Consider the following 10,574-nt stretch of genomic DNA (forward strand, 5'->3'; position numbering starts at 1 on the left):
AAGAAGCCAATCCAACCTCCTTTTCCAGATTTCGCCCCATCTCTCTTTGCAACTCTTCCTATAAAATTCTTACGAAAATCATCTCCACCAGAAACCCTTATTTCCCTCCATTATCTCTGAGAACAAGGGTGGGTTTATGCAACATCAAAATATTATGGACAATATCATTCTGGTACATGAAGCTATGCATTCAAGCAACGAAGAGGGAGAAACTGACATGGTTATTAAATTGGACATGGAAAATGCGTTTGATCAGGTAAACCACTCCTTCCTCTTTCTTGTCATGGAGAAACTAGGATTCAATTCCGAATTTATATCTTGGATCAAAGATTGTATTGGATCTCCTTGGATTGCCCCTCTTATCAATGGGCGACTTGGGGCCTTCTTTGCTGCCTCTAATGGATTGCACCAGGGATGCCCCCTATCTCCTCTTCTTTACATTCTTATGGAAAAATCTCGTAGTTGCAATCTTGAGGTTGGTTGGCTTAATGGTTCCCTCCCAGGGCTCGTTATTGCTAGAAACGTCAAAGCAATCAACCGCTCCCAATTTGCTGATGATACCCTCTTTATTGTTGGAGCTTCCTTAGTGATAGCTTCTCGATTCAAAAAAATCCTAGAGGGGTTCCTTTTCCAATCTAGGGGTATGATCAACAATTTAAAATGTCAGTTAATTGGATGGAATTGCCAAAGGGACTTGTTGAATGCATTTGGCCGACTGTTGGGAATTCCAGTGGATACTCATCGCTCTTCCTTTAAAAATATCTCGAGATTCCTATTTCCCTAAAACAATCACCAACGGAAGAATGGGGAAATATCATTCAAAAAATTAGGAACAGAGTGTAGTCTTGGGGTGTCTGATAGCTCAACCTAGTAGGAAGGGTCACTCTCATCAAATCGGTGCTTTCTTCTCTTCCAGTCTATATTGGGGTTGACCTCCTAGCTCCAGGTTACATCAATCAACAAATAAGAAAACTTATCAGGAATTTCCTTTCACAGGGAGGAAAGGGGAATGAGCATAAATTCCATGTGGTAAATTGGAATATGGTTAAACAAACTAAGAAATTCGGTGGGCTGGAAATAAAAGACCTTGAACTAATGAACCTAGCATTGGGGGCGAAATTGGTCTGGAGGCTCCTTTCAAATTCTGATGAGTGGTAGAAAATGTCTTTCATCGGAAAATACTTTCACAATAATCATCTTAATAGACTAGAGGATGAATCCTGGGAAAAGAAAGGTTCAAAAATATGGATATTATGTAAAGCCTCGTCCTCTCTCATTCTGAATCATCTTGGCTGGCTTTCGAGTATTGGGTAGCCCATTCAAGTTGGAGCCGATTGTATGTTAGGAATTGATCCTGCTCTCTCTGTTTCGATGGCCAATCAGGGGCTCTCTCATCTCGCGAATATCTCTTGTTGGGATGACACCGACTTGTGGAGAGGGTGGATCTCTCCGATATTCCTTATCATCTTCAAGCTCAGTGGGATACGTTGATTGAAATTATTTATGGTTTCGCCCCTATAATAACAAGCAAGATGGATAAATGAGTTTGGTTGGGAGGAGCCTCAAAAAAATATTGTGTCAAGGAAGGCTATGCCATTTTATCCAATCCTATGCCCTCCCCTCTCCCCTCCCCTCTGTGGGGGAAAATATGGAATGGTGATGGTCGTCCTAAAGTAAACATTTTTTTGTTGGGAGTTGGTTCACGATAAAATCTTGACAATGGATAATTTAAAAAAATATAAATAGTAGTGGTCCATCCTAGTGTGTGTTGTGTGGTCAAACGGAGGAGTAAATCAAGAATTTGTTTTGTCTCTACCCCTTCTCACTAGAAGTTTGGAATCATGGCCTTGCTCCTTTGGCCTATATTTCCCACCTTGCTAACATTTGGAGTGACATGTTTATTATCTGGGGAAATAAAACTCCTCACTCCTTTAACTCCCTGCTTTGGCGTTGTTGGTTGGCCTTTCCCAAATATATGTGTTGGTCAATATTGTTGTGCCACAATCAGTCCATCTTCCAAAATTTTCGTCAAAGTCTCGAATCTATTGCAATCAAAGGAGTGTCGTTGCTTTTCGAGGCCATTTATTCACACAAATTCGATGCTTTGGAAGTGATCGATCTGACCAACTCTGAAAAAATATGGCTCGGGATTTCTCCTCCCTCCCTAAAGCCCTCATGTCCAAAGCCCTCTGATATTCCAAAATTCTGCATAAGGCTAAAAGGTGATGAATTTGCTGAATGGCAAAGAAAAATTGGGAATATCCAGTTGTATTTTAATGGTGCGTCGAAAGGTAGCCCCAGGGAGACTGGAGCGGGAGGGATAATAATCACCCTAGAAGAAAAAACATAAGTAAATTATGCCTGGGGCCTTGGGGTCACATTGAACAACCAGTGGAAGCTCTATCTCTTTGGTAAGCATTAAAATTTTGTCTAGACAACAGTGTCAACTCCTTGAATATAGTGGGTGATTGCAAGATTATCATCCAACATTCTATCAAGCTCCTTGGGAATGGCCTCCTCCTCAAGGACGATTCCTCATCAATCATGATAATAATAATACACTTGTTAAAAAAATTGAGAAAGTCGAATTATTCCACATGTTGAGAGCAAACAAAAATATGATAGACATCCAGGCAAATGCGGGGGTTATATTAGGGAGGGGTGTTGTATGCATAAACAACATTATTTCATCATGTCCCATCCCTTAGTCAATGGCTACAGGACAACATTGCATGCTGGTGGTACAGGTTGTTAGAACAACAAGTTTGCAGTTAAGGAGGCGTTCTTTCCAAGGCGCCTCTGCGTGGTGGTAGTTATGTTGGACAACTATCTGAGGTACCTTCGCTCTTTGATATCTAGGATGGTAGGTGGTAGTTTATTGCACAACTGTGGTGTCGTCGGATGGTAATTCATGTGCGAGGACAGGTGTGTTATGAGGTTTCATATCACCGTCCACTTGTATAATATATCAACTTCTGAAGGGGACGTTTTCTCCATTGTTGCAAGCCTTTGGTCTTGGAAGGGGGCAAGAATGGATGGAATTGTTGTTTATAAGACCTGGCTCCGTTTGAAATGTATGAGTGACGGGTTGGAGAGGAATGTTGGCAGGTTGTAGAGGAATGTTGGGATGGATCCAGACATCATATACCTCAGCTAGCTCCGGTTTGTTAACCATAAGATTCAAGCCATGCAAAAAAGAATTGCTGCCAAAATGTCTTCAGCAGGGAATGTCGGTCGGGGTGGTTCAGGCTCTAGGAGCTCGGGTTCATGCAATGGTGCTGGGAATGTTGGTATGGAGAGTATAGTGGAGGACTTCTACAAACAAGTGATAAGGGAAATCCTCAAAGAAATAAACAAGAACACAACAGTAATTTATGCGCAGTTGTCTGGATTGGGTAAAGACTGGGAGCTCGTGCAAAAAAATATGGAAGGTTTGCATATGGATGTTCTGGGCGTTCAACAAAACGTAGATAATATAAAGATCAAGGTGGAGACGGATATGGTGGGAGTCTTAAAGGAGGTGTTCGGGGTTGGAAGTCTCTCGGCCTCTTGTGCAGAATGTCATGAGGATGCTTCTTTGAAGAATTCGATTGGTGATGGTGATAAAGCTAGTGTTGATGCTGCGAAGATCCAAGGAGAAGAAGAGAACGAACCAAAGATCCTGAACATGTCTGCGAGCGAGCCTGCGGGTGCAGGTGATGACGCCGAGACAGAAAGAAGTTGATTGCACTCTCTTTATATATATATATATTTATATATATATATATATATATATATATATATATATATATATATATATATATATATATATGCATTATCATTGTATAGTCTATAATGGAACTTTTTGGAGAATCTATAGTTATAGCTCCTTCTATAGAACATATGTAAATAATCGTGGTAGCAAGATGGTCCATACTCTGTGTAACGAAAGGAAAGATACAAAGAGTTCATATCTGAGTTTTGTAAGGGACCTAGCCCGTTTCCAGAAATCTTAATGAAAATGCTACCCATTTCTTAAAAAAAAAAATGTACCCATCACTAAAACAAAATCTCAGTTTGACTTAGTAAGTGTTTTTTATCTTATATTAATGCTTAGAGGGTGATATTGATGATGAAGATTCTAATATAGGCAATGATTTTGATGATATGTAGGTATTGGTTGTAACATGATTTATTTTGGACTATAAAGGCCATCTAGATTCTCTTTGTTGATATATTTTTGGTTCATAAGTGGATTGTGTTTGGTGTTATTTTGGTTATATGCACCCTTGTGATATATATGGGAAACTTTCCATATGTGTATAACGGTTTGGATTCAAATGGATGAACATGAATATTTATGTATTTTTTTTTCAAATTTTGAAAATTTATGTATTTTTTGGTCGATGAGTTTTTTGGTTCGATTTTTTTCCATTTCCTACTTTTGGGTCAATCATTTCAACGACCAATCCAGTTCTTATAACATTGGTTCATTTTCCATTGTGCATTTTCAATTTTAACAATTCAATCTTGACACTAGATATTAATGACCTAAGATTGAGCCTTTGACTCGTCACTCTTTACTATTTTGAGTTTGAGTAATTCAATTTACTATTCTAGTCTTCAAACTTTCTTATCTATTATTTGGCTTAGTACTAATCAAATTTTAGAATAATCAATGGTGAATTTAAATCAATGCGTACAATATTTTACTATTTATATTTATTGAATCATTTATGATGTATGAATTAATGCATTTTATTTTTGAATTTTTTGAATTTAAATCTCTCTCTCTCCCTCTCTCTCTCTCACACACACTCCAATCCCCCCTGAATTTCCCTAAACTTTGGGAGTGTTCCTACATGTCGACCCTATGCATCTCCCCATTCCTATGTCCCCTCTTCTTGGAAATTTTGTGGAACATTAGGAACAACATTGATATGGTTCAAATATTGGATATTAGGAGACTAAGGTTGGAGAAGATTTTTATGTGTTAATTTTTAATCATGCAATAAATTAAATAATGGTGGTATGGTATTAAGTGTTTCACTGTTCACTGGGTCTAATGGTTAAGTGTTGAAATTTAGTAGAAAACATGTGCTACTGCATAGGCTAGGTGCCAATCATGCGAAATTCAATCCAAAGTCTCACTTAGGAAATTTATTTAATTTATTAAGTTTTTTTAAAATGATTTTCTAAAGTATAACTTAGGAAAAGCACATTAATTAAGTAGTTAATTAATATTGGCTATTGAACTAGGAAAATATAAGAAAATACAATTTAGTTATTTTAGTGATTTAAATTTAACCCCAAGATCTCAAGTGAGGTGATATCTAGTTTCAACTATCAATCACTTTGGAGATTAGGGTTAGGGATTTAACTCAATGAAGAATTATAAAGGACAACCTAAGGATAGAAGATTACACAGATTTGAGAAGATAATTTTCTTAGAGAGAGATCTTAGAAAAAGGTGAAGAAGGACATCGATCTAGAGGTCAAGGCCATGGGAGGAGAATATCAAGAAAGATTTCATCAACAAGAGATAATTCCTAGAAGGACCATAGAGAAAGTTTAGTAGATTAGAAAGGAGTAGCCACATGTGTTAGTCCATATTTAGCTAGACATATTACACGTGTCATGTAGGGAGGGATTGTACAACTAGTACAAGTTCCCAGGTTTGCAGGAGTCTAGACTGGCCACAAAATTGAGAGAAAGTTGTAGGTTTAAGCGAGAAACAAGTCGATGGGGTGTTTCAGAGAATATTTGGAAGGTCGTATAGTTGGTACAACTGCCAAAAATATATTTACAATTGATGTAGCTTGTATTTTTCAATAGGACCACTTTGCTAGATAAGGAGCCATCATTGTTTTAAGTAATTAAAGTGAAGTTCAATTGGAAGGTTAATTGAATCTATGTGAGAATTATTTTCTATGTTTTCTTCTGTTGTAAATTTATGAGTTAAAATGCCAATATGTTTTTATTCAATAAGTGTAGACTTAAATTTATGGGCTATAAATTTACTAGGAATAATAAAAATATATGGAATTAAAATTTTAACATGGTATCAAAGCATTAAAATATGAATAGGAAATCGAAATTCTTGCAATTTTTACAACATATCTAAAATTCCAATACTAGGCTTTCTTCCATAAAACTTTTTATTTGGAGATGGTAACAATCAGTTTAAGGTTTGAGGACAAGTTGGAAGGTGCATCTAACTCCATCCTTTAGAAGGCCAGGGTTACATTAATACTAATTGAAAACAGGTTTTGGGATTTTGCAAGTACCACAGTTACCCCATTGACAAATGCAAAAGATTTGGTCATCCATAAATAGAAGGATGTGAAGGTCAGGAGGAACATCTTGGATGCAGGGATGGATCACCTGATTCCTCACCTATCTGAGAAGAATTCGGTAAGGGAAATGTTTGAAGATTTGGCGAATCTTTCCCAATGAAGTAATGCAAATAAGTATATGGTTGTTGAGGGAAAAATTCAAAAACACCAAGGTGAGCCGATCAAATACAATGACTAGTTATCTCACCAAGATCACTTAAATTCATCATCAGTTGGCAACAATTACGGAGGTTATGACAGTTGAAGAGATGGTGAGGACGTCCCTAAATGGTTTCACCAAGCCATGGGGCCCATTCATCAAAGGAATCATTGCACGGGAGACACTTTTCAAATTTGACAAGCTATGGGATGATTTCATTCTAGAGGATATTCGATAGGAATATCTAGTATGTTAATAGAAGGGTGACAATGAGAATCTGGCTCTTTCTAGTTAGGCAACGAAGAGCAAAGGAAAGAGTTTGTTCAAGAAAAATGCAAGCGGATAAACAACTTCATAGGCTACGAAGAAGAAGGATTTGAGTAATGTAAAATGCTTTGTGTGCCACAAGAGTGGGAACTAGGCTTCACATTGTCTTTAAAGGAAGAAGGGGAAGGGAAAGTTGCATCAAGTAGCGACATTCTTAGATACTTGGGTGAAGAAGTTTGTTGCAAAGTTTGAGGAAAGTTTTCATTAGTCTCTTGTCTCTCTAGAATTTTTTCCAATGGTGCTTGGTTCATGTATAATGGAGATTCTCATCACATGAAGGGAACATAAATCTTTTTCACCAATAAAGAGAGACTTTGATCTACATGTGTACTATGGAAACAATGTCAGTACGATTTAGAGGGAGTTGGGAATATATTTTTTTAACTACAATAAGGAGTTCTCTAGAAGTGAAGGACATGTTAGTGGTTCTGGGACTTAAGAATAATGTACTCTTAGTCTTAACCATGGAGGATAGTGGATATTTCATTACTTTGCAGGCTGGATAGGTTCCCATTATACTAAGTGATTCTAAACTTGACTTAACACAATTTATTGGAGACAAAGAAGGTAATATATATATCTTGAAGGCTTGGTCAACACAAGACGTAGTTCATGATCGTGACAACCTTTGTGAGATTTAGGATAGGAGGATGGGGTCACTTACATGCATCATAGAGCATTGCTCATACTGAGGAAGATTGTCGTCGGTATTTCAATGTTTAACATGGAGCTATAGGGTGTGTGTAAGGGGTGTTCTCTTGGAAAATATACCAAGGCTCCTTTTCCAAGTAGCAAGAGTGGATCCGAGGGCCTCTTTGGTCTAGAATATATAGATGTGTGTGATCTGATGTCAATAGCATCAATGAGGGTCTCCAGCTATTACATGACCTTCATTGATGATTTCTTTAGGAGGACATGGATCTTGGGACCAAGGTCGAGGTCTTAGTTATTTCTAGGAGTTTAAGGTGTTGATTTATGGTAGCATTGAATCTGCTCTAAGCCTTAAATTTTGCAGGGAGGCTAGGACATATGTATTCCAGAATACCCAAAAATCGTTCTGGGAAATTCCACTCGGAGATAGTATTATTAAAATAATTAATTATTTTTAATGAATTCCTAAATCTAAACTAAGAAAATCAAAATAATTAAAGGGTATTAATTAAACTGGGGGTGAAGCTTCTAGAAGAAAACGATGATCAAGCCAAAATGATATGAGCCATTTATTAGAATCTAATCTGGGTTGTTGATTGATCAATGAGAGGATTATAAGAAGAAGCTTGATGGGAATTTGGAAAACATATCGGGTGAGAGATCAGAGATTGATTTTATCAAGAGAGAAATGTAGCAGTTGCTGGAGAAAGTGATCGAGGAGATTTCTTGCAATGAGGGGCAGGGATAATTTTTCGAAGGAAGTTTTCCTGATCCCGAGAGTGAAAGGCAGAGAGGGCAGAGAGTATTCCAGAGAGGCGGAATGGGGCCACACTGAGGCAGCGTAGAAATACATTGTGGCATCACAGAGCTTTAGAGGGTGTCAGTATTTCTTATGGGGAACAATCGGGATCTAGTGTTGGAGCCAGGGTGTGAGACTGTGAGGCCAGAGGGTCAAGTTTTCGAGCAAACAGATGATCGAGAGGAGGTGCAGTGTAGTCCTAACAGTAGTGACGTAGTAATTGTGTGGGTGTGACACAATACTGCATAGAGACTGCGTAGAGACAGTGCAAAGGCTCATCTTCAGCGCAGGTCAGTGCCAGATTTCCCAGTGACAGGGTGAGATCATCTCACTATCTCTTTATCCAGTTAGATCTCTCTATAGGATTTCCAGTTTGGGCATCCAAAGAATTGTACTTAGAAATTACTTCATAATAATACAAACCTCAGTTGTTGCACCGCTTTTCCCAAGTTGGGTTTTTCCGGGGACATTTGTCCAAAAACAATGGTGTCACTTGTGTGTGGTATTTCTTTCTTGCTCAATTCTTATTTCCACATATTATTTAAGTTGTGAAGGTTACAGTTGTATTTATTTCAATTTTTACCATATAATACTGTAAATAACTTGATTCAATAGGAGAAATATAATCAGTTGTTGCAGTAGTGATTCGGGGATTTCGAATTTTCACATGGTATCAGAGTGCAAGTTGAGAAAGAGAGCAGATCGGAAGAGCCGAGTGTTGAAGAGAAGGAGGTAGATTGAAGTGCTACGTAGGTAGCAGATCGAATCCCTAGAGGAATTGTGCAGTCCAGGCCAAAAGGGAAATATTCTCAAGGAAGATCTCTCTCTGAGTGAGTTGATAGAGAGGTAAGATTTCCATATCGATATTTGTTAACGGTAGAGGGAGCAACACAACAGAAGATTCAACACAGAGCGGTCTTCATATGAGACGCAGTGCTTTCCAACAATTGCTAGGGCAAAAAAAACGTCAGAAGAAGGAAGGAGACACTTTTTGAGGGAATTTCTTCCTCAGAGAATTCCTAGCCAAGGAATTCAATTTCTCAATTTTTGTGCAGCAGTAGAGAGGAGCAGATCTACTAACTCCATCAATGAGTGCATAGTACATCCTAGCAGCAGTGCAAAGGAGAGGAGGTAGTTCGACATTTCTTTGGCAAATATGGAAGAAAATGGGATGAGAGATCAAAATCGGTTGGACGATGCATCCAACTATGTGATCTGGAAGGCTAGGATCTCCTTCCTTCTAGATGAACATAATCTCAAATTCTATGTTGATAGTGTGGTAGTTGAACCCGTAGATGCGGATCTAATCAAGAATTACAAGGATGAAATGGAGAAGGCCAAGCGGTTGATCCTCGATGGAGTGAGGGATCATGTTGTATGTCACATTGCTAACAAAGCGACGACCAAAGATATGTGGGATGCCTTGGCTACATTGTATCAAGGATCTTCCGAGCAGCGAAAGATGTACTTGGAGGAGAAAATGAGATTCGCGAGGGTGTAGAAGGGGGAACACATTGATCCATTCCTATCAAAGCTTCACGAAGTCCAAGATCAATTGGAAGCTATAGGATCATCACCTCAACCTACAAAGATGGTGAGTTTGGCCTTGAATTCAATCTCAGAAAAATGACAAGTATTTGTTTAGAGTATCATGGGTAGAGAGAAATTTCAGATTGGGAAGGGATGTGGGTCGCTCTTCAATAGGAAGAGATGAGGCGAGACTTAGTCAAGTGCAAATTTGATGGAAACAAAAACAATGGGATGAAGCCCAAGGAGGAGGAGGAGAATGCAGCCCTTGCATCAAAGGGGCAACAGGAGTAGCGGAGGAAGAAGGACACTTCTAAGATCAAATGATTTCGATGTGGTGAATTTGGTCACTACTCTACACAGTGTCCTCTCAAGAAGAAGGACAAGTACGAGAAACATGATCTGCAGGCTGTAACCACAAAGATCGAGGAGGAGGAGTTTGCCATGATTTCCTAGATACCTCCATGGGAAAGGTGGGGTAATCTAGTATTGTAGTTTGAAATAACTACAGATGGGCAGGATCCTTGAGGAATCCACTCTTGGGTCAATACCTTGCTATGAGAGCCCAAATCAGAAGTAGCAAGATGGACCAGTGTCAGTTGGTGCAGAGGAATGTCAGAGTGAAGTTGCAGTGGCTAGGAGTGCCATATAATGAGAAACGCAGAGCAGAGTTGGCAATAGTGCAGTTGGCATAGTGCAGAGTCAGCAACGCAGAGATTCAGAGGGTTAGCACAGAGACTAGAAACAGTCAAAAACTAACAATAGATGCATCAAGTTGAACACATGTTCAATATTT

Source organism: Pinus tabuliformis, chromosome 3_1 (assembly GCF_031772625.1).
Source record: "Pinus tabuliformis cultivar Carrire ecotype Pingquan chromosome 3_1, CPIR1, whole genome shotgun sequence".
In the NCBI taxonomy this organism is placed as follows: domain Eukaryota; kingdom Viridiplantae; phylum Streptophyta; class Pinopsida; order Pinales; family Pinaceae; genus Pinus; species Pinus tabuliformis.